General features: G+C 35.6%; 1 long non-coding RNA gene across 1 annotated transcript in view; it reads left to right on the top strand.

The window, feature by feature from the left end:
* Positions 1-20,601, top strand: part of LOC141423076 (uncharacterized) — a 51,407-nt gene extending 30,806 nt beyond the window's left edge. The window contains exons 2-3 of the long non-coding RNA XR_012447731.1: positions 14,647-14,711; positions 20,297-20,601. This is a non-coding gene — a long non-coding RNA (uncharacterized lncRNA). The remainder of the gene's footprint in view (positions 1-14,646; positions 14,712-20,296) is intronic.
* Positions 20,602-21,007: the final 406 nt, after the last annotated feature.

The raw sequence follows: 21,007 nt of genomic DNA, 5'->3' as shown, positions 1-21,007 counted from the left end.
TGAGAAAGTTCTGTTTAGTTGACTTGCCTATTTCTTTATTGGTTCACTAATTTTGGGAGAATTTAGTTTTTTGAGTTCCCTATATGTTCTGGTTATCAGTCTTTTGTCTGATGTGTAGTTGGCAAATATTTTCTCCCACTCTGTGGGTGTTCTCTTCAGTTTAGAGACCATTTCTTTTGTTGAGCAGAAGCTTTTTAGTTTTATGAAGTCCCATTTGTCTATGCTATCTCCTAGTTGCTGAACTGCTGGGGTTCCATTGAGAAAGTCCTTCCCTATACCTATTAATTCCAAAGTATTTCCTACTCTTTCCTGTACCAACTTTAGAGTTTGGGGTCTGATACTAAGATCCTTGATCCATTTTGAGTTAATATTGGTATAGAGTGATAAACATGGATCTGGTTTCAGTTTTTTGCAGACTGCTAACCACTTTTCCTAGCAGTTTTTGTTGAAGAGGCTGCTATTTCTCCATCGTATATTTTTAGCTCCTTTGTCAAAGATAAGTTGGTTATCGTTGTGTGGCTTCATAATCCGGGTCCTCTATTCTGTTCCACTGGTCTTCATGTCAGTTTTTGTGCCAGTACCATGCTGTTTTTATTGCTATTGCTTTGTAATATAGTTTGAAGTCAGGTATTGTGATACCTCCTGCATTGTTCTTTTGACTGAGTATTGCCTTGGCTATTCGTGGCCTCTTGTGTTTCCATATAAATTTAATGGTAGATTTTTCAATCTCTTTGATGAATGTCATTGGGATTTTGATGGGAATTGCATTAAACATGTAGATTACTTTTGGGAGTATAGACATTTTTACTATGTTGATTCTACCAATCCATGAGCATGGGAGATCTCTCCACTTTCTATAGTCTTCCTCAATCTCTTTCTTCAGAAGTTTATAGTTTTCCTTGTAGAGGTCATTCACATCTTTTGTTAAGTTTACATCTAGGCATTTGATTTTATTTGAGGCTACTGTAAATGGAATTGTTTTCATATATTCTTTCTCAGTTTGTTCATTATTAGTGTATAGAAATGCTAATGATTTTTCTATGTTGATTTTATATCCTGCTACCTTGCTATAGCTGTTGATGGTGTCTAGGAGCTTCTGAGTAGAGTTTTTTGGGACTTTAAGGTATAGGATCATATCATCTGCAAATAGGGATATTTTGACAGTTTCTTTACATATTTGTATTCCTTTTCTTCCTTCTTCTTGCCTAATTGCTCTGGCTAGGAATTCCAGTACTATGTTGAATAGGAGTGGAGATAGTGGGCATCTTTGTCTCATTCCTGATTTTAGAGAGAATGGTTTCAGTTTTTCACCATTAAGTATAATGCTGGCTGTAGGTTCGTCATATATAGCTTTTATAATGTTGAAGTACTTTCCTTCTATTTCTAGTTTTCTTAGGACTTTTATCATGAAATGGTATTGGATCTTATCAAAGGCTTTTTCTGCATCTATTGAGATGATCAAGTGATTTTTGTTTCAGCTTTTGTTAATGTGGTTTATTACATTTATTGATTTTCATATGTTGAACAACCATGCATTCCTGGGATGAAGCCTACTTGGTTGTGGTGAATGATCTTTTTGATGTGTTGTTGAATTCAATTTGCCATTATTTTATTGAGGATTTTTGCATTAATGTTCATTAAGGAGATTGGCCTATAGTTCTCCTTTTTGGAGAACTGGTTCTGGGATAAGTGTAATACTGGCTTCATAAAATGTGTTAGGCAATTTCCCTTCCCTTTCTGTTTCATGGAACAGTTTAAGGAGGGTTGCTATTGGTTCCTCTTTAAAGGTCTGATAAAATTCAGCAGAGAATCCATCAGATCCTGGACTTTTCTTTTTTTGGAGACTCTTAATTGCTGCTTCAATTTCATTTTGTGTTATAGATCTATTCAGGTGATTAATGTCCTCTTGGTTCAGTTTTGGATTATCATAAGTATCTAGAAATCTGTCCATTTCTTCAAGATTTTCAAATTTATTTGAATATAGGTTCTCAAAGTAGTCTCTGATGATTTCCTGGACTTCCATGGTGTTTGTTATCTCCCCTTTTGCATTGCTGATTTTACTAATTTGGGTTTTTTTCTCACCTCATTTTAGTCAGGTTTGACAGGGGTCTGTACATCTTGTTTATTTTTTCAAAGAACCAACTTTTTGTTTCATTAATTCTTTGTATGGTTTTTTTTGGTTTCTATTTCATCTCTTATTTTTATTATTTCTCTCCTTCTATTTGTTTTGGGATTTGCTTGTTCTTGTTTTTCTAGGAGTTTGATATGTATCATTAGGTCATTGATTTGAGACCTTTCAGTCTTTTTAATATAGGCACTCATTGCTATAAACTTTCCTCTCAGGACTGCCTTTGCTGTGTCCCATAGGTTCCGGTAGGTTGTGTTTTCATTTTCATTGACTTCCAGGAACCTTTTAATTTTCTCTTTTATTTCATCAATGACCCAGTGTTCATTAAACAATGAGTTGTTCAGTTTCCAGCTGTTTTCATGGTTTTTGTCTTTATTTTTGTTGTTGAGTTCTAGTTTTATTGCATTGTGATCAGATAGAATGCATGGTATAATTTCTATTTTCTTATATTTGCTGAGGCTTGCTTTGTGTCCTAGGATATTATCTATTTTGGACTTGGATGTCTTTATTGATTTTTTTGTTTGGATGACCTATCTATTGATGATAGTGGGGTGTTTAAAGTCTCCCACGACCACTGTGTTGGAGTTAATATATGCTTTTAGGTACTTCAGGGTATGTTTGATGAAATTGGGTGCATTGATATTGGGTGCATATAGGTTGATAATTGTTATTTCCTTTTGGTCTATTTCCCCTTTTATTAGTATGGAATGTCCTTCTTTATCTCATTTGATCAATGTAGTTTTGAAGCCTACTTTGTCAGAGGTAAGTATTGCTACTCCTGCCTATTTTTGGGGGCCATTGGCTTTGTAAATCTTCTTCCAGCCTTTCATACTAAGCCTATGCTTATTTCTGTCAGTGAGATGGGTATCCTGTAAGCAACAAATTGTTGGATCTTCCTTTTTAATCCAGTTCATCAAACAGTGCCTTTTGATGGGGGAATTAAGTCCGTTAACATTAAGTGTTAGTACTGATAGGTACGTGGTGATTCCTGTCATTTAGTTGTCTTAGTTGTTTGAGGGTTTGATTGTGTGTACCTAAGTTGAAGTTACTCTCTACTTTCTTGCTTTTTCTTTTCCTGTGGTTTGGTGCTGCCTGTCTTTTCATGGTTATGTTGGGTTTCACTTTCTGTGTGCAGAATCCCTTGAAGAATCTTCTGTAGTCGTGGATTTGTGGTGATATATTGTTTTAGTTTCTGCTTATCCTGGAAGACTTTTATTGCTCCATCTATTCTGAATGATAGTTTTGCTGGGTAGAGTATCCTAGGGTTGAAGTTATTTTCGTTCAGTGCCCAGAAGACCTCACCCCAAGCTCTTCTTGCTTTTAATGTATCTGTTGAAAAGTTTGCTGTGATGTTGATGGGTTTACCTTTGTATGTTATTTGTTTTTTCTCTCTTATAGCCTTCAATATTCTTTCTCTAGTCTCTGTACTTGTTGTTTTAATGATAATATGTCATGGGGTAGTTCTATTTTGGTCAGTCCTATTTGGAGTTCTGGAGGCTCCCTGTACCTGTATGGGCATTGTTTTCTCTAGATTTGGGAAATTTTCTGTAATTATTTTATTGAATATATAACACATTCCCTTTTCTTGCACCTCTTCTCCTTCTTCAGTGCTCATGAGTCTCAGGTTTGGTCTTTTGATGGAATCAGTAAGTTCTTGCATTTTCTTTTTACAGGTCTTGAGTTGTTTAACTAATAGTTCTTTGGTTTTTCTTTTAATTACCATTTCATCTTTGAGTCTGAGCTTCTGTCTTCTGTTTGTTCTAGTCTGCTGGATTGGCCTTCCATTTTATTTTGCATTTCTGTTTTGTTCTTTTTTCTGAGGTTTTCTGTATCCTTAGTCCCTTTCTCTTTAATATTGTCTATTTTCATCCTGAGTTCATTTATCTCTTTATTTATTGTGTTTATATAATGCTTCTATGGTTTATTTTATTTGTTCTTGTGCTTTCTCAAATTCTCTATTTTTTGTTGTCTTGAAATTTCTTGAGTGCCTCCTGTACATTTTGGTTGACCATATCCAGTATCATCTCTATAAAATTCTCATTGATTACTTGCAGGATTTCTTCTTTTAGGATGTTCTTGTGGGCCTCATTGGGTTCTTTGGCATAGTTTATCTTCATTTTGTTGGAGTCTGGATCTGGGTATCTGTTTTCTTATTTCTCTCTGGTTCCTATACTAATTTATTATTGGGGGGAAAATGGTTTCCCTCTTTTTTCCATCTTCCCATCATTGTCCTTGCTATTGTTACTGTCCCTGTACTATGTGTAATTAAGTATTGTCCAACTTGTAATAATAACAATGGTGATACCTAGAATGGAAGGGTAAGAGGAAAGGGAAAGCAAAGAAGGTAAAGAAAAGGGGAAAACAAAACCCAACCAAACAAACAAACAAAGAAAAAAACAGAACTAAAGAAATAAACAGGGAGAGATAGTGTACTAATCAATGGTAAGCTAAACAGGCATTAGAGAGACAGAGAGAGGATAATAATAATAAAAAAAAATCCCCAAGTTCAAATGCAATAAAGTTTAAGTCTTAATAATTTTGGTGTTAGTCCTTCAGCCTCCAGTTCTGAAGACTTCTCAGTGTCTGAGAAGTAGTTCTGTCATTTTCTCATAAAGGGGAAAAAACAAAAAGCAAAAAACAAAACAAACAAACAAAAAAATCCCAAGTTCAAATGCAATACAGTTTCAGTTAGTCCTTCAGCATCCAGTCCTAGTTCTGTCATTGTCTCATCAAAGGAACAGAAAAAAAATAAATAAAAATGGAGTCTAAAGACAGCTTTGTGAATATCTATCTGAGGCTGCAGCTCACCTGCCTCCTACTGTCAGCCATCTGCTGCTGCAGGCTTTGTTTATTTAGAGTTCTCCTGGCCACATGCCTCTTTTGTTTTCTCCAGTATACAGCCCTATCTGCCTTTTGCAATTGCAGTCTTTTGTTTTTAATTTAGGGTTTGCGTGAGGAGGTGCCCCTCCCCCACTCTCCAGTGGTGCATGCCACTCTTCAGCCACTGTTACAAGCCTTCCCCTCTCCAAGCACACTAGGGGAGGTGGCACCACTCCTGCCTTCTCTGGCCAGCTTGTTTATTTACAGTTTGAATGACAGAGTGCCCCTCCCCACTCTCAGGAGCTCAGGGTGCTCTGCTCTCTTTGCTATGTGTCTTTTTTTTTTTTTCAGCTGCTTGTTTATTATTCAGTTTGTTTTTTTGTCTTTTTTTTCACTGGGTGGGGTCAGTCTGTCCAGGGGGCTGTGCTGATCTGGCTCAGGGTTGTTTGTGGAAATACCGCATGCCACTTAGCTCACCTGGTGGTCTGCTTCTCCAAGCAGGTTAGGCGCTGGGGTCTGATAGTGCAGGAGCCCTCCTGGTTTCTCCGTTTAATGTAAAATGGGGATGCTATCCATGGGCTGGGGGTGTGGAGGTGTCAGAGTTTTGCCTCTTCTTGGTGGTTTTTCCTGCAAGGTGTATCTCCAGCGTCTCTCCAAGATTTTACTTTAGGAAGCACGCTTTCTGCTTCCTCCCTCTAGTCGCCATCTTGGAATCTCCAACACTTTCTTTTTTTATATATTATATATATACATTTATATATATATACATATACAAATATATAGTACTGTGATAATTTGATATACATTACAAGATGTAATGAAGAAGCCATAATAGTTAGTATTTCCATCTTCTTAACCATTTATTGTATCTTTATGTTAAGAAACTTTGAACTCTTCTAGCTAATATAAAACATATAAGAAATAGTTGTAAACTACAGTCAACATGTCATACCATAGGACACTACTACTTATTCCTTCTACCTACTTATACTTTAGTTCCTCTTACCTGACCCCCCTCTAATGTCCTTTCCCTTCTTCTTCCTATCCTTTACTGACAACTATTGTACTCTATTTCTATGAAATCAAATCTTTCATCTTCATCATATAAGGGAAAATGTTTTTCCTTCCATTCCTGAAGAAATAAGCACTTTCATTTGCCCTACTTTCTTTCCTTCTTTCCATCCTGCCTTTTTTTACATGCATTCATTGATGATCCACTAATGACAGGTCTAATGCTTTTTCTATAGGCTTTTTTCTATTTTATGTTGTACACAGCAGTTTCCATTTTGTGTTATGCCTAGCCTAGAGGGAAATATTCACTCCTTATTCTTCTTTTATTTTTCTTCCATTTCCTGGCTCCTCCCAATTCAGAAATTTCCAATGGGTACTAGATATTTTGCAGAATGAATACTTTTTCTTTTTTCCTTTTTTGCTCAGACATGAAACCTCACATTGTATCTCTCCAAAGACATATCTGGCCACATTTGACCACAGTGTGCATCCATCATCAATTTCTTTCCTTCCTGTGCTAACCAGGGGCTCTACCATCCCATTTCAGCTGTGTAAACTGTAGTCAGATCACATGGCTGCCAGGATATTTGTGGTTAAACCACTCGACCACCTTGGGATTGTGTCAACTCTGTGTTTTGGTTTGAGGGAGTGTATGTGGGTTAGAGATTGATTTGATTTGAACTGATTTTTTTTAGTTGAAACAAGATAGTGTGCTTCAGGTTCATTTTGGTAAAATAATACCAGCAGCTATGAAAATTGGTTTTGTTTGCTTTCCATCAATGTTTGATATAAAACTAGTGTTCAAGAAAGGCAAGGGGCCATGAAAGTAGTCTACTTAAAGACTTAAAGAGGAAAGTTCCTTCCTGGCATTCAAATGGCATATAATCTGAAGAGTCCTTGAAAAAAAAAAATCAATAGCAAGGAGAGGAGGGCACTGACTTCTTTTAGAATTCATGTTTGCCCCAAGATATGAAGATTTCTTGTTAGAAACAACTGTAGTTGAAAGAGTAGTGGCCACATAAAAAGTTTACCTAGAATTCAGTTTCAGTCAATGGGTTCTGATTTCTGAATAGTCTTTAGTTTCTTGGGCTTAAAATTGTTGATTGCAGTTTTGCTATGAAACTGAACTCTCTTTTGCTCCTTTTGACATTATCTTCTTTCCACTGAGAAATGGTTAAAAGTATATGCAGCTATCCTTTAAATAGTAGGCTGTGTCTTGCAATTGATGCTACATTCTGAATATGCAAATAAATGCCCATGTAATCATCCACAGGTTTTTACATTGCAAGATGAATAATAACCTGATTTAGGCAAGAAAACAACCTTGTGGAACACAATAAGCTTATGACAAATCCTAGAAATTTTAAATCTGGAAAGGGCCTTGGAAGTCATCATGTCCAACTCCTTTGCCAATGAAGACAATAGCATCTAATAGCATGGAGAAGTTACCTTACCCTTTAAAGTAACACAGCTATTCAATGACAATGTCAAGAATCATAGATCTCAAAAGTGTCAAAGTTAGGAGAATCAAAGAAAGGCTGAATCAATGCTTTAGATTGAAAAAATAAGGAAAAAATGATAACTAAAGACAACAAAGATTCTACCTTTTTAAAACAAAGGACATTTTGGGGACAGTTGAGTGAAAGATGAGTGAGACCTAAGGATTAGATGGTAGTAACAAACCATCATTACTTTCCCCATTTTGATTGTCTGTATAAGAGAATATCTTCTCTATGTCCTCACAAGAGCAACATTTTCTATAATGGACAAAAAATCTTTGTAACATTCCTGTAACTTTTCTTGAAGTTTAAAATTATTTTTTTTAAAAAGTCAATAACAAAAAAGAAAGAGAAAGAGAAAAAAAAGAGGTTGTTGTTTTTAATATGAGTTCCTCAGAATTATCTCTGAACATTAAAGATGTTACAAAAGATAATCTGGCATTACTCACAGTATTCCAGACCTTACTGAAGACCTCTGCTCACAACCTTCCATCAATAGCAATTAGACAATCAAAATATCTTTCTCCAAGATAGTAAAGTTAGGTTGAAATCATTCCTTTTTTATTCTCTTTGGCTTTCTTCATATACAATGGAATAATAAAAACATTACATTATACATCTCACAGCATTTGGGAGTAAAAGCTATTTTATTAGAATGTGATAATGCTTAGGGCTATTATGTCCCTTTCGATCTAGTACAGTCCCTTCTCATCTTTTGTTTTATTTGCCATTTTTTTTCACATAATCTTATTCAGGGATTCTGCAGCATGTCCTTCATTCTATACTTGTTTGTCTAGTTCCACATGGCATCATTTAATATTTTCCTCTATCTGTCATGTTGCCTGTGAAAGCATGAGTGATATGATACCTCTCTGTTATGGTGCAAAGCTTATTCAGTAACTTCAGCTTTGTGTTTAGTGACTAATTCTATCCTGATTCTAGCTCAAGACTGTTGCCTTCCACAATATAATTTGAAGAAAATGATAGGAATATTTTTTAAGTTCAAAATTAATGCCTTAGTGAAAAGATAGTGATGGCAGCTTAGTTTTTCAGTTAGGTGGACCCCATGTAAAAATAGAGAAGCTAGAAAGGAAAAGTAAAACAGTCAGAATACAAAAGCCCACGAACACCATATATAATTAAATTTAGTGACAAAGAAACTCCACTAATGCCAAAATATTCCAGTAATCAGCATGATATCAACCTGCGGGGGAACACAGAGGGAATCTGACAGGTATGAAAAGAGAAAAATCTCTATATAAACAATGAGTAATCACTGTAAATCATATCAGGTCAACTTTAAGAACAGTATTGCAAGCAGGAGCATCTGTCTAGCCCAATACCAGGTCAGTGGGACAGCTTATAGTAAGTAAGGTCAGAACAGGCTGATGCAGTCTAGCTCCTGTCAATACACGAAATTGGCAGTGAGGATTCCTTTCCACAGAAGTCCTTACACAGAGACGAAACTGCAATCAAGACTGAATGTAGATAAAAGAAAGAGAACAGGCTGATAAATTTGAGGAGGTAATCAGAACCAGGATGATCAAGGAGCAAGTCAATAATATTTTGTAAGAACTATAAGAAAACAACAGAAAAATCTGTTCAACATTAAGCCTTTTATTTGACAGTAGTGCTTTTGCTACAAATAATGGGGTAGCATATTTATGATGTTCAAGAAAATATGAGGTGAGGATTTTATAACCAGGAAGACTGACTTTTCATGTACAAAAGGCAATCACAATGTTACCAATATATAAGAATTCAGAGAGTTATTTTCCCACTAACTATTTTGCTAGAGAAGAAGCTTCAGAAAGTCAAAGTGATTAAAAAGACATCATCAAAAGGTCTGGGGTTGAATATTAAACATTTTACTCATAGAATGTTATAGTTTGGATACGAAATTTCCCTCTAGAAAAGTTCAAGTGTTGACGATTTGGTTCCCAAGTGGCGATGCTATTTAGAGGTGATTGAATCATGAGGGCACCAACTCTCATGATTATAGTTGAATGGTCTCTCAGGAGGTAGGGCCTAGTTGGAGAAAGTGGGCCACTGGGGGGGAGTCTGATTTTAAGGGTGTATCTTGTCCCAGACCCTTCTTCCCTTGCTTTCTTTGCTTCCTGGACATCACGAGGTAAATAGTGTTACTCAATCATGCTCTTCTGCCATTATGTATTGTACCACCTCATATCCAGAAACAATGCAGCCAGTGACCATGGACTGAAACCTCTGAAACTATGAGACAAAATAAATCGTTCCTCCTTTTAAATTGTTTATCTCAGGTATTGTGTCACAACAATGGAAATTGACTAAGATGAAGATCTTAAAGGAGCTAAGATGGTCAAAGGAGACCATAATAAGTAATGGTCATATGGTCAGGTGATTGATACACTACACTGATAAAAAATAGGAAAATAATGAGGAGAATCTATGCAAAACAAATTTTTCTGCTCTCATGAGGAGAATCTATGCAAAACAAATTTTTCTGCTCTCATTAATTATCTTAGAGATAGTAGGTTTAGTATTGTTACTTTGAGACTGGCACACGTACAATAAGGGATAAAGGAAATGAGTAAGTGTGGATACATTACTTCTGTCAGTTCCTATGTCATAGAGGATCATAATCTCCTTTTTTGGAATAAAGGAGGCACCCACGTAACACAGAAGAGGCTAAGTAAAAAAACTGTATAGTGTAAAACGATCTTGTGTTGTAATTTGTTTTAAATACATATATATTTCTTAGTTCTTTCCATTGAAGAAACCTAGAAATAATGTGCAATAAAGTAGCATTAAACATTGCTGGTGTCTAGGTTGTGATGATGAAATATTTCCTGCTAAAAGACTGCAGATTTTTGGAGATATGGGTAATTCCAGGGCTAAGGGAGTAAATACAGATGATGCGTCTGAAATAATTTGTCATAACGAAGATGTCATAACATGGGAGAATCTGGGCTAGAACTTGGATATGATAACCCCAGTCCTCTAAGGATCTTCCATGCACCATGTGTAGCCACTACTCTGTGATCATGAGTTTCCTTCACAAGTCTTGTCTAGATTATATCCAGATCTTTGTTCAGTGGCTCTTTCAGTCCTTACCCATCTGGTTCATAGTTATGGATGATGATTTTATGACAAGGACACCTGTTCCTTAGGATCTAAACTCTAATCCATTGTGAGATCCCTTCATATTGGCAGCAGTAACATGCAGCTCCTATCTACTTGGGATGGATTCAAACAGGTGTCTTAGAGGCAAAAGTCCCCTTATCATATTACAAAATGCCTTGGCATGTGGTAATGTCCATTAATGAAATCCGTCTTGAACTGGTACATGGTAGATGCCAATAGAAGATCTTTTTTCAGTAGAAGCTTTGAAAAATCACCATTGTCTTTCGCTTCATTTATGAATCAATCAACTAACTTAGTTAACAGATATAAATTAGAACCTACCATGAGCCACTAGCACAGAGTCCAGACACTGTGCTAGACTCTGAAGAGGAAGCACAAACCTAGCATATTTGAACCTTTGATCCCCAGTCTGAGAAGCTGAAAATTTCCTTATCCAGGACCATCATAGGGAAGCTCAAAAGGTCCAGGCTTTGTGAACGCTGACAATGTGCAATGTAGAACAGGGTTTATTATGAGTCTCAGGTAACTATAGCTCCAAAATTAGAATGGCAGACCTTTCTCCTTGAGAGAAGTAGATAGATGTATAGATGTGATTTTCTAAAGGATTGTACTCTTTCTCTCACACACACAAAGAGAAATACACACACCAAAAAAAAAAAAAAAACCAAAAACTATTTTAAAAATCCTTTCATTGTATTTAAAGACATATTTAGTACAATATATGTCTTGCAAAAATCAATATATTTAGATGAAAATCAATATATTTCGCACAATATATGCATATCAAATTCTTGTAAAGAGAGTAATATCTTAGAATTTCAAACAACTACCATACTCATTCTATACTGATGTGTTAGTTCCTGCTTGATCCCTTGTCTACAGTCACCAAGCCATCTTCTTCAGCTATCCCAATTAGACTCTTCACAGACTAAGTTCTTACCCATTTGTAACCCTCCCCTTGGGTCTGATGTTTAATATGCTTTAATTTCATTTCTTCAATAAGAGGTGAGGATATAAAGTAATTTCATATCTGTGGTGCTGGGCAGATAATAAGAAACCAAAAGTTGTTTCTAGAATAATGTTCAAGGCATTAAAACTTAAAAAAAAACCTTCCTTCTAGTCTTTCTATCAAACAAATAAAGTATAAATATCCTTTCATTAGTTCCACATTTAATTTTATGTTATGTTTGCTTTAAATGAAGGGTACCCATTCCTTCAAGCAAACTGGTTCAATTTATCATCCATCTACTTGAACTCCATATTTTGCTTAAAGCATGTAAAAGATGTAAAGGTATTATTTACATGAAGCCTTCTTCCTGCTTCTCATTGTTTTCTTTCATGGTAAAGCAAGTATCTTGTTTGTTTTTCTCTCTCTTGGCAGACAGCAGTGGATTTTAAAAATTTAATCTGAGGTCTGTATCTTTTCTAACATTTATTTGGCTCCAAATCTTTGCACAAAGAAAAATTGTCTATATTCTTCAGGAGCCGATAGCCAAGCATCTCATTTTTTTGTTATCTTAAGAGATTACTGATTATTTTTACATCTTATCAAGTCAACCTTTATTTTAGTATAATATTCTGTCTGGTTTGAAATGGAACTTCTTTGTTCAATAAGATATATGACTACATAGATGAAAGTTTTTAATACCATAACATCAGGTAAGTGAAGGTTGTCCTGTCGCACACCTATACTTAATTTAAGATTCCATGGCAGCATGCAGAAAATAAATGGTAACTGACATATGATGGACCTCTCATGTTTGTGTTACTGAGACTCACCACTCTGAAGGTGCAGTTCTTCTTAAGAGATATGCTTACATTTCCTTTTTCCTTCTACTATAAGCTTGAGACTTTAGCTTAATTAAAAAGACTGTAGATTCTTTCTCTTGCCTCTTCTTTCTTACATCTTCATTTTCTTCCTCTTTCATTCCTTCTTTCTTCCTACTTTTGTTCTAACTAAAACATTTAGATTTCTCCTTTCTTTATCCTTGTTTTCTTTCTTCCTTAAAAAATTACTGTCTTTATTTGGTGTGCCTTATTCTTATATGTATATGAATATATATATTCCCTATTTTACTACATATAATTGTACATAAAATAGGGTGGTATTATTTTGTGTGCTTAAGTTTTACATAATTGATGTATATTTTTCATGATCTTTTGCAGTTTGTCCTTACATTCAACATTATAACTTGTGTTTTCACAGTGGGTGCTTTAATAATGGCCCCATTTCCCTTTCTCAGTGTTTGGGAGTGGGCAAAATACCCACATTGGAGCAGCAATGGGATCCTTATTTCCTCCTTTTAAGTGATCGCTCCAGGATTGGATTGATCAGTTAGAGTCAGATGTTTCAATTTTAGTCCCTCTGCACTGACAGAGCAAGAGATAAGAGTCTGAGATTTACTGGCAGCTATATTTGTCACAAGGAAGAAGGGAGACATGATCTGAATGAATAGGGCAACTATCAGAAAGAAGCAAGAGGAGAGTTAAAGTCCTGAAGTTCTTAAAGTCTTTAATTCTGATCTCTGAGGGTTTGTTTGGAGCCTCTGTTTCTAGCAACAAATTTTCTTGACTAATGGAACAATATTGTTTTATTTACAAGAGAGACAGAGAGGGAGGAGTCAAAGAGAGACAGAGACAAGCATTTGTTGAAAGTCTACTATGTGCCACTCTTTGTTCAAAGACTTAAATGTAATATCTCAATCTTCACAACAGTCTTCTGAGGTAAATATTGCTATTTATGATTAAGAGATTTATAACTCAGAAGCTGAGACACAGAGAATGTAATGTAATTTATGTAAGTCAAACAGGTAATAAGTCAAACAGGTAATAAGAAACAGTTCAAGTCCAAGTTTTTATGACTTTAAAATCTATTGTTGTTCTCCATTATAACATGCTGTTTAGTAGGTAAGCCAATATCACATGCTAATCACCAGCAAAGCAGTATGATTTGCTGGAAGCTCATTACCTGGTTAGGAAGTTAAGTCCTGGCTCTCTCCCTTACTTGGCCATGTGACTGAACAAACCAAAACTCTTCTTTATTTTCCTTTATCTACAGAATTTTATCTTATAAAAAGAATGTAGTCATCCTCAGAATTAATATGAGCTTAGAATTTCTCAAATATAGCATAGATTTCCAGAAAGCACCCCACAATTCTCATCTCTGCATCTAGGGTCAAGTAGTTGTGATGGTTAACATTTTCATTTATCTGTAGTCAAGACCAAAAAGTGAGCTAAATGTCTTGATTAAGGATCAAGCCTCCAAAATCAAACTCATAATTGATAGAGGATATAGTTGTTAATCAATAAAAATATAATAAATTATTACCTGTCAGTTAGCAGTGGGTTTTTGTAACCTGTTGTTTTCAAAACTTCTTTGTCATTTATAGAATAATATCAATATTCCTTTATTTTAGTATAACCCAAAAGTAAGATGACAGTGTTCCATTTTAAAATTATATACTATTATTTTGTTTACATGTTGTAGGTTAAAACAAAACATAATCTCCTCTGGCAGATCCCAAAGCAAAATTTAACCTATAACTAGGTATCTGTGGTTCATGCCTATAATCCACTTGGGAGGCAGAGATCAGGAGAATCTCAGTTTGAAGTCAAGCCGGGCAAATAGTTTATGAGATCTTATCTCAGAAAGACCCAACACAAAAAGAGAGCTGATAGAGTGGCTCAAGTGGTAGAGTGCTTGCCTAGCAAGTAAGGAGCTATGAGTTCAAACCCCAGTACAGCCAAAACAAACAAACAAAATTAACCTATGTGCAAGGGCTAGTCAGATTCAAGAACATAAATGATTCTCAAAATATTTTTAACTCTTAAAAAGAAAAAAGTTATACTAACTGAAAAAAAGTTGTTTTCTCAAGGAATTGCTGTTTATCTGAGTACTTTGTAGGTGTAGTCAGGTTTTTCACACATCCCACGTTCACCTAGAATTTGAGTGAATATTAATATTTTTTCTTTTTATCTACTATAAATACTGTGTTTTCAGACTTCACATTGGTTGAGCTTTTATAATTTTCTTTTTAATCCATTTGAATATTTTGTTCATTTCAGATTTTCTTGTACTGACGTGACTGTTTTGACACATACAAGCCTGCATGAAGAATAAAAAAGAGAAGGTAGTTAATTCAGCCAGACAACTGGCTTGTTAATTACTATTGATACACTGATTTAACTTTTCTTTCTTTTCAGATTTGTGACAGAAAACAAGACTAAGTTCTGAAATGCCTCACTTTCTATAGAAAAACAAAGCTTTAGGTCACAACTGTTACACACTCCCATTTGTATAAAGCTCTCAATAGAATCAGATCAGGACGCATCACTCTCAGTTCCTGGAACTATCCAGAAAGATAAACATTTTAAACTTATAAGACATTTTCTTCCATAACTATACAAATTCTGAAAGGTTTACACTTGAGCACTTTATATTACCCCAGATTCCTACTCCCTCAAAAGCCCACCAGACCTTTGTACAAAACATTTCAGTTTCACACTTTCTTATCAGCAACTTTATTTATTCTGATTTTCATTGTCAATGTTTGTCCAAAGAGAAAACCTAGAATGGGCAATATAAAAGTGACCATGGCACATTAGAGCCTGAGGAGACAGAAAAAATGAAAACCTAGAATTTCCATCATCTTCCATGCTGTAACTCTAAAAATGATACATCTAAGGTTGCTCTCCAGTTACAAATTTATTGTAAAATAGACAGTGATTCCTTCATCTGAAATATTTTTGTTTGTTCTAAGACTTCAATAGGGGAATACTTCTTTGGTTTATTTATTAATGTATTTATTTTGGTGGAACTGGAGTTTGAACTCAGGGCTTCACGCTTGCAAAGTAGGCTCTCTACTGCTTGAGCCATACCCCCAGCCTGGGAATAAGTCTTCAGAACGTAGACATTTTTTTGGCCATTTTGCATATAGACTCTGGCTGTTAATTTTCCTTGCTTTTTAGCTCTCACACTGTTCTCTGCTTCCCTTTGTGTGCTCCTCCTTTTAATCTACTGGTTTCTTAAAATGTAATCAAAGCGTCTATCTATAGCCTTTTTCTCAGTCTGCACACACAGACAAACATCTCATGATTTCTATGTGTTGCTGACTCTACCATCAATTTTGGTGACTGATTTTTCCTTAAATCCAAACCTTTGTAGTCAAGGGCCCCTGAAGGTCTCTTCTTTGGGGACCTCAAGCTTGACATGTGTGAAAACTGAATTCATCTCTCTAGAAGTAGATGTAAATTGTAATATAGGAATTATTTCCCCACTTATAAGAAAGAAATTATAATATCAATATTATCAGACTGATTGAAACTACACAGAGGCAAAGCCAAGCTTCAACTCCAGAAATGAGTTGTTTACAGTGTATGACATGAGGTCGCACTGAACACCAGGGACAGGTTTTATGGTTGAGATGGTCCAAGGTGATGTGATGGAGAAGCAGCATTTAAACTGCTTCTTGAAGAATGGAGACATTAAGGACAAGCAGATGAGAAAGATAATTCCAAGTTGAGGGAAGATCCTGAGCAAGAGCCTAAATGTACAAATTCAGAACATATTTGGGGAAAGGTAAGACCATTCCAGGAGTTTATAAGATAGCTTAAATGCAGGGAAAGGAGAAAACAAGTTTAAAAGTATAGACTGAGAACAGGAGTTGGATGCTATCAAGGAACAAATGATGTATGAGAAAAAAAAAGGGAAGGAATGAATAAAGGAAACAACTGAGAAAGTAGGGAAAGAAAAGTAAAGAGAGAAGCAAAGATGAAATGAATTAGTTTGTAATGTGTAGCATAATTGCTTATTGTGTTCTGTGCATTTTTCTAGGACATGGAATTACCAGAATGTATTTTGATTGGGTTGAATGAGACATATGACTACTGGGCATTCTAATCAAACAATTATCCCCGAGAGGCAGGAAACAGAGGAAGAGCCCTACAATTACTACATCTTACTGCCTTGAAAGAGCTTCCTGGCTAGATTGCAGAAAAGGGGAATGCCTTGGGTTTCAAGTTTAAATTGAGCAGATGAAGTTGGGAATCTTGGGAAGCCAAGGAAGGTCAAGTTGAAAAAGCAGGATACCAGCAAGAAGATGGCTACAAGGACTTATGGATGTGTGCAGATAATTTCAAACATTCATCAGAACACTGATTAACACTTGCATGTGAGAGTTTCTTCAAGCAAGGAGATGGGTACAGCAGGAAAACATCTGAAAGTATCAAAGGGAAAAGTAATTAAAGCTTACAAAGAGTACTAGTGTCGGTTCTCAGCAGACAGAAAGGAAATCCTCATAATTTGGGTGGGGGAGGGTGTATTAGACGACTAAGGAAAGTCTCACCTCAGTTATGTGAAAACATTAACCCTAGACTAAATGCTGTGTTGTTGGTCTCACCTAATAAAGCTTAATAGTAATACCCAAAAGGATGAAAATGCTTTTGACTAAATTAACAGAACAAAGCCAACATATATATTTTAGGAATATAAAGTTTTTCAATACCCCACAAATTAAACCTAATAATAAAAATTAGCAGGAAAGTAAAAAGGCAAGAAAATATAACCTATTGTGAGAAGAAAATCAGCCTAAATTACCCAAGAATGGTATAAATCACAGAATTTTTCAAAACTATTCAGACATTTAAATAAGAAAGGGAAAAGCAAACTTGGAGAACTAGCAATAAAAATTATATGAAAGGAAATAGTTAAGGAAGGACCAAAGAAAGAAAAGATCCCTACAGTCTGAAGCTAAATGAGCCCCAAATGCAAAGAATATGAAGAAAATTACAAGACGACACTCTATAATCAAATTGTTTAAAGACGAGTGGTGAATAGAAAAATATTAAAATAGAAGAGCCAGAGGAAAAAGACATTTTGTAGATACTTGTATATACTATAAGATGCATCATTAACAAAGTCACAAAAAGAAATATAAACTAGAAAAACATATGGATGAATATTTCAAATAGCCTTAATCTATAAATAATTTTTACCCATCTATAAGAAAAACATGATACCAGGGTGAAATAAAGCATAAGTCATGAAAAGGAATTTCTCAAGAAAATACAAATGGCCAATGAAATACAGTAATCATCTCAACAGAAATCAAAACAATAAAAATTTAAATAAGGCATGAAGTACATTTTTAAATGTTAAGATTTTAAAATAATCTTAGAGATGTGATGTTGGGAAGTAAAGGGGCTCATGGTCTTGATGGAAGTAAACTGATGCACACATTCTAGAGGGTCCTGACTGTCTCTTAACCTTACAGTTGCACTTTAAGTTATTCATTTTAAGGTAGTAAGTAGTTAAGGATATGTGGAAAGATGTAGCTAAGAGAATGAGTACCACCACTTTCTTTATAATAATGAGATATTTTAAGTAATTTGAATGTCTAACAGGAGCGAATTGGTTCAGCATGTATATATATATATATATATATATATGCACATATATATGTGCATGCAGAACACATAATAATTAAATATTAACTGTCATGGAATGACTTGAGAGATATATAATTCTGAGGTGAAAAATGCAGATTTGAAACTGTGTTATGCTATTATCTCACTTTTGACTAAATATATATGTTTAGATAAATGCATATGTATTTCTGTGTGTATGTACACACATACACAAAATATATTAAGGTCTTGAAAAGTATAGTGCAAAACGACCTTTTATTTCAAGCACTTTTGTTTTTTTCTTTTAATTTTTGCCTATTTGTATTTAATTGCTCTACATTGAGCTTTCATTGCTTGTACAATAGAACTTATCCCCATACTTTTTCAGCACTTTATGAGTTTCATAATCAGGTGATTCAAGGACTTGTTAGTACTTAGATTCTTTGAAAATGCAACTGTTTTGCTTAGAGTTGCATTTGGAAGCAGCTCAGCTGGATACTTATAAGCTAGCAGGGCACTCCTGGAGAGGGGAGAATTCCTTGTGTTTGCACTTTTTTTGGCTACACAAATGCTGTGCTGACTCCCACAGCCTGCAGGTGGCTGCTCTCTTCTGACTTGGTGTGAAAATGTGGAGAGACTGACTCATTTTACTGGTGATGTGACTCTGGGTTTGGTTACCCACAGGCATTTCTACTGTGAATGGGTACCCTGGGGGAAGTTTTATTTTAACGTATTCACAGAGGCTTTTCCAGCCCAAGTGAAAGGTTGTGAATGGCAGTGAGGGAGACCACACCCATTCATGTTGTGTCCATTTACAGTTTACAAGGATTGGAGCAACCCAACCTCCTGGGCTGCTTTCCTTCTTTTATACCTCTAGGCAAAAAGCCTCAAGTTTCTGACTTCAAAGCTGGAATTTTGACTCTATACTTCTACCCTATCCTGAAGAAGCCTTTAGCCATCTACCATGAAAGCCTAATACTGGGCTACTTCTGGAGACTGGAGACTTGGTAGGGATAAATATGATTATTCATAGAGTCTGGGAATGTGGCATATATGCATGATAAATAACACATGTATAATGTCAAGGATATCCCCAGAATACAAAAACCTAGACTATTCTATCATCTACATCTCCAGACTTTATAGAACCCTGTTAAATATAAAATGATAAGTGTAATAGTGACAGTATAGAGTCAGATCTTATATTTCAGTGAATAATTAATTCTGTCTTGTGGAGACAAGCTGAGGAAAGAGATAGAAGGCTTTGGAGAATGAATAGATGTTTATAAGGTGAAAGAGTTAGAGAATGGTGCTCCATGTTAAGGAAACAGCACTTTAAAAGGGAGTAAATCTTGGTCGTGTGTGAAGATGGAGGTCACAAGAACTTTCCAAGAATTGGAGATCTAGACTATTGTTTATTGAAGTTGGGGGAGCTTAGGTATTGAAAACTCAAGAGAAAATAGCACCAGTTTCCTTCCATTCATGACCACTCTTCTGAAAGCCAGATTCAAAATCACCAGATTGATGCTGGTATGAAATGCAGCCAATAAATGTTCACTTAGAAGCCTAGGTAGTTAAGGGATGCCAGACTTTATATGAAAAGCATAATGGGATCAGAGATGTGCCTACTTAATAATTGGTTGTGGCCACCTACAATTTTCCAATGCTACAAAGTGAATCCTAAATCTCAGCCTATAGAGTCACACACAATGCCAGTATGTGTGTGAGATTAGGTGGAAGAATTTTTAAAGCCTGAGTGTTGGAGGCTTGGTGCATCAAAGTCATGAGGAAGATTGAGGTTGAAAGGTATCAAAGTCCTACTACTGAGTCTATTGATAGACACTGAGGAAGGAGACTAGAGACTCACCTGGCATCACTTGGACTTTTGTTAGAAACACTGACACTGCCCCACTACAAGCCTAATGAATCCAAATTTCCATTTGAACCAGATCCCTGGTGATTTATACGGTACTAGTCTCCAGGTGATTTGAGCAGTGAAAGTCTAAGCCACTGGTTCTCTAATTTGGATATACATTGAAATTAGCTATCCTTATCTCAACCAGCAAAAAACCTTGTTCCTTCCTATTATTGCTTATACTCTCTCTTCAACAAAATTAGAGATAAGGGCAAAATAGTTTCTGCCGGGTATCGAGGGGGTGGTGGGGAGAGGGAGGGGGCAGAGTGGGTGGTAAGGGAGGGGGTGGGGGCAGGGGGGAGAAATGACCCAAGCACTGTATGCACATATGAATAATAAAACAATAAAAAAAAATTAGCTGAGGAGTTTTAAGAAATATGGATCTCTGATCTCTAGGAAGAAGACAAGAGAGGTAATCAGGAAGAGATGAAATCAAGATATAGTTTCTCAGTGTCAGAACTAAATGACGAAGGACCAACAGACAGACCGATGGACAAACTGATGAGAAAAGTTTAAGAGTGCTATAAGGTAAAAGTCTACAAATTAGATAAGTAACTTCACACAGCATTATCTGCAGAATATAAAGAGATACACATTTTAAAAGGTAGATTCTGTATCACTACATACTGAATCAGCATCTTTAGAGGGAAGGTCAAGGGATCTACATTTTCTATGTATGCTTTAATAATGTGTGTGTGTGTGTGTGTGTGTGTGTGTGTATTAAAGCTTAAAATATCCTTGAGGACCTATCTGTACTGAAGGATTTCTCATTGAGAGAATTTTTGGTGTGTATTTGGACAGGACAATTCTTTATTGTGCAATATTGATGCACATGTTGGAAAATGTTTAAAATCCATTGCTCTGACTACTAAATGCTATGATTTACCTTTGTCATTGTGAAAGTAAAATACCCCCTCTTGCATTTCCAAATGCTACCTCCAAGCTGCAAAATGATAGTTCAAACTCTCTAGTTCTCTGCTAAGATAATGTGAAAATTGATAAAGTACATTGAACATTGCCTATGTGTAACTATAGCAAAGATTGCATTCCAGCCAGTTAAGTAAGACCTACTGAAGCTGTGAATTTGTGTAAATGAGGCAGTGTGGG

This window comes from Castor canadensis, chromosome 5 (assembly GCF_047511655.1).
Source record: "Castor canadensis chromosome 5, mCasCan1.hap1v2, whole genome shotgun sequence".
In the NCBI taxonomy this organism is placed as follows: Eukaryota; Metazoa; Chordata; class Mammalia; order Rodentia; family Castoridae; genus Castor; species Castor canadensis.
This window is presented reverse-complemented; position numbering and strand designations above follow the sequence as displayed.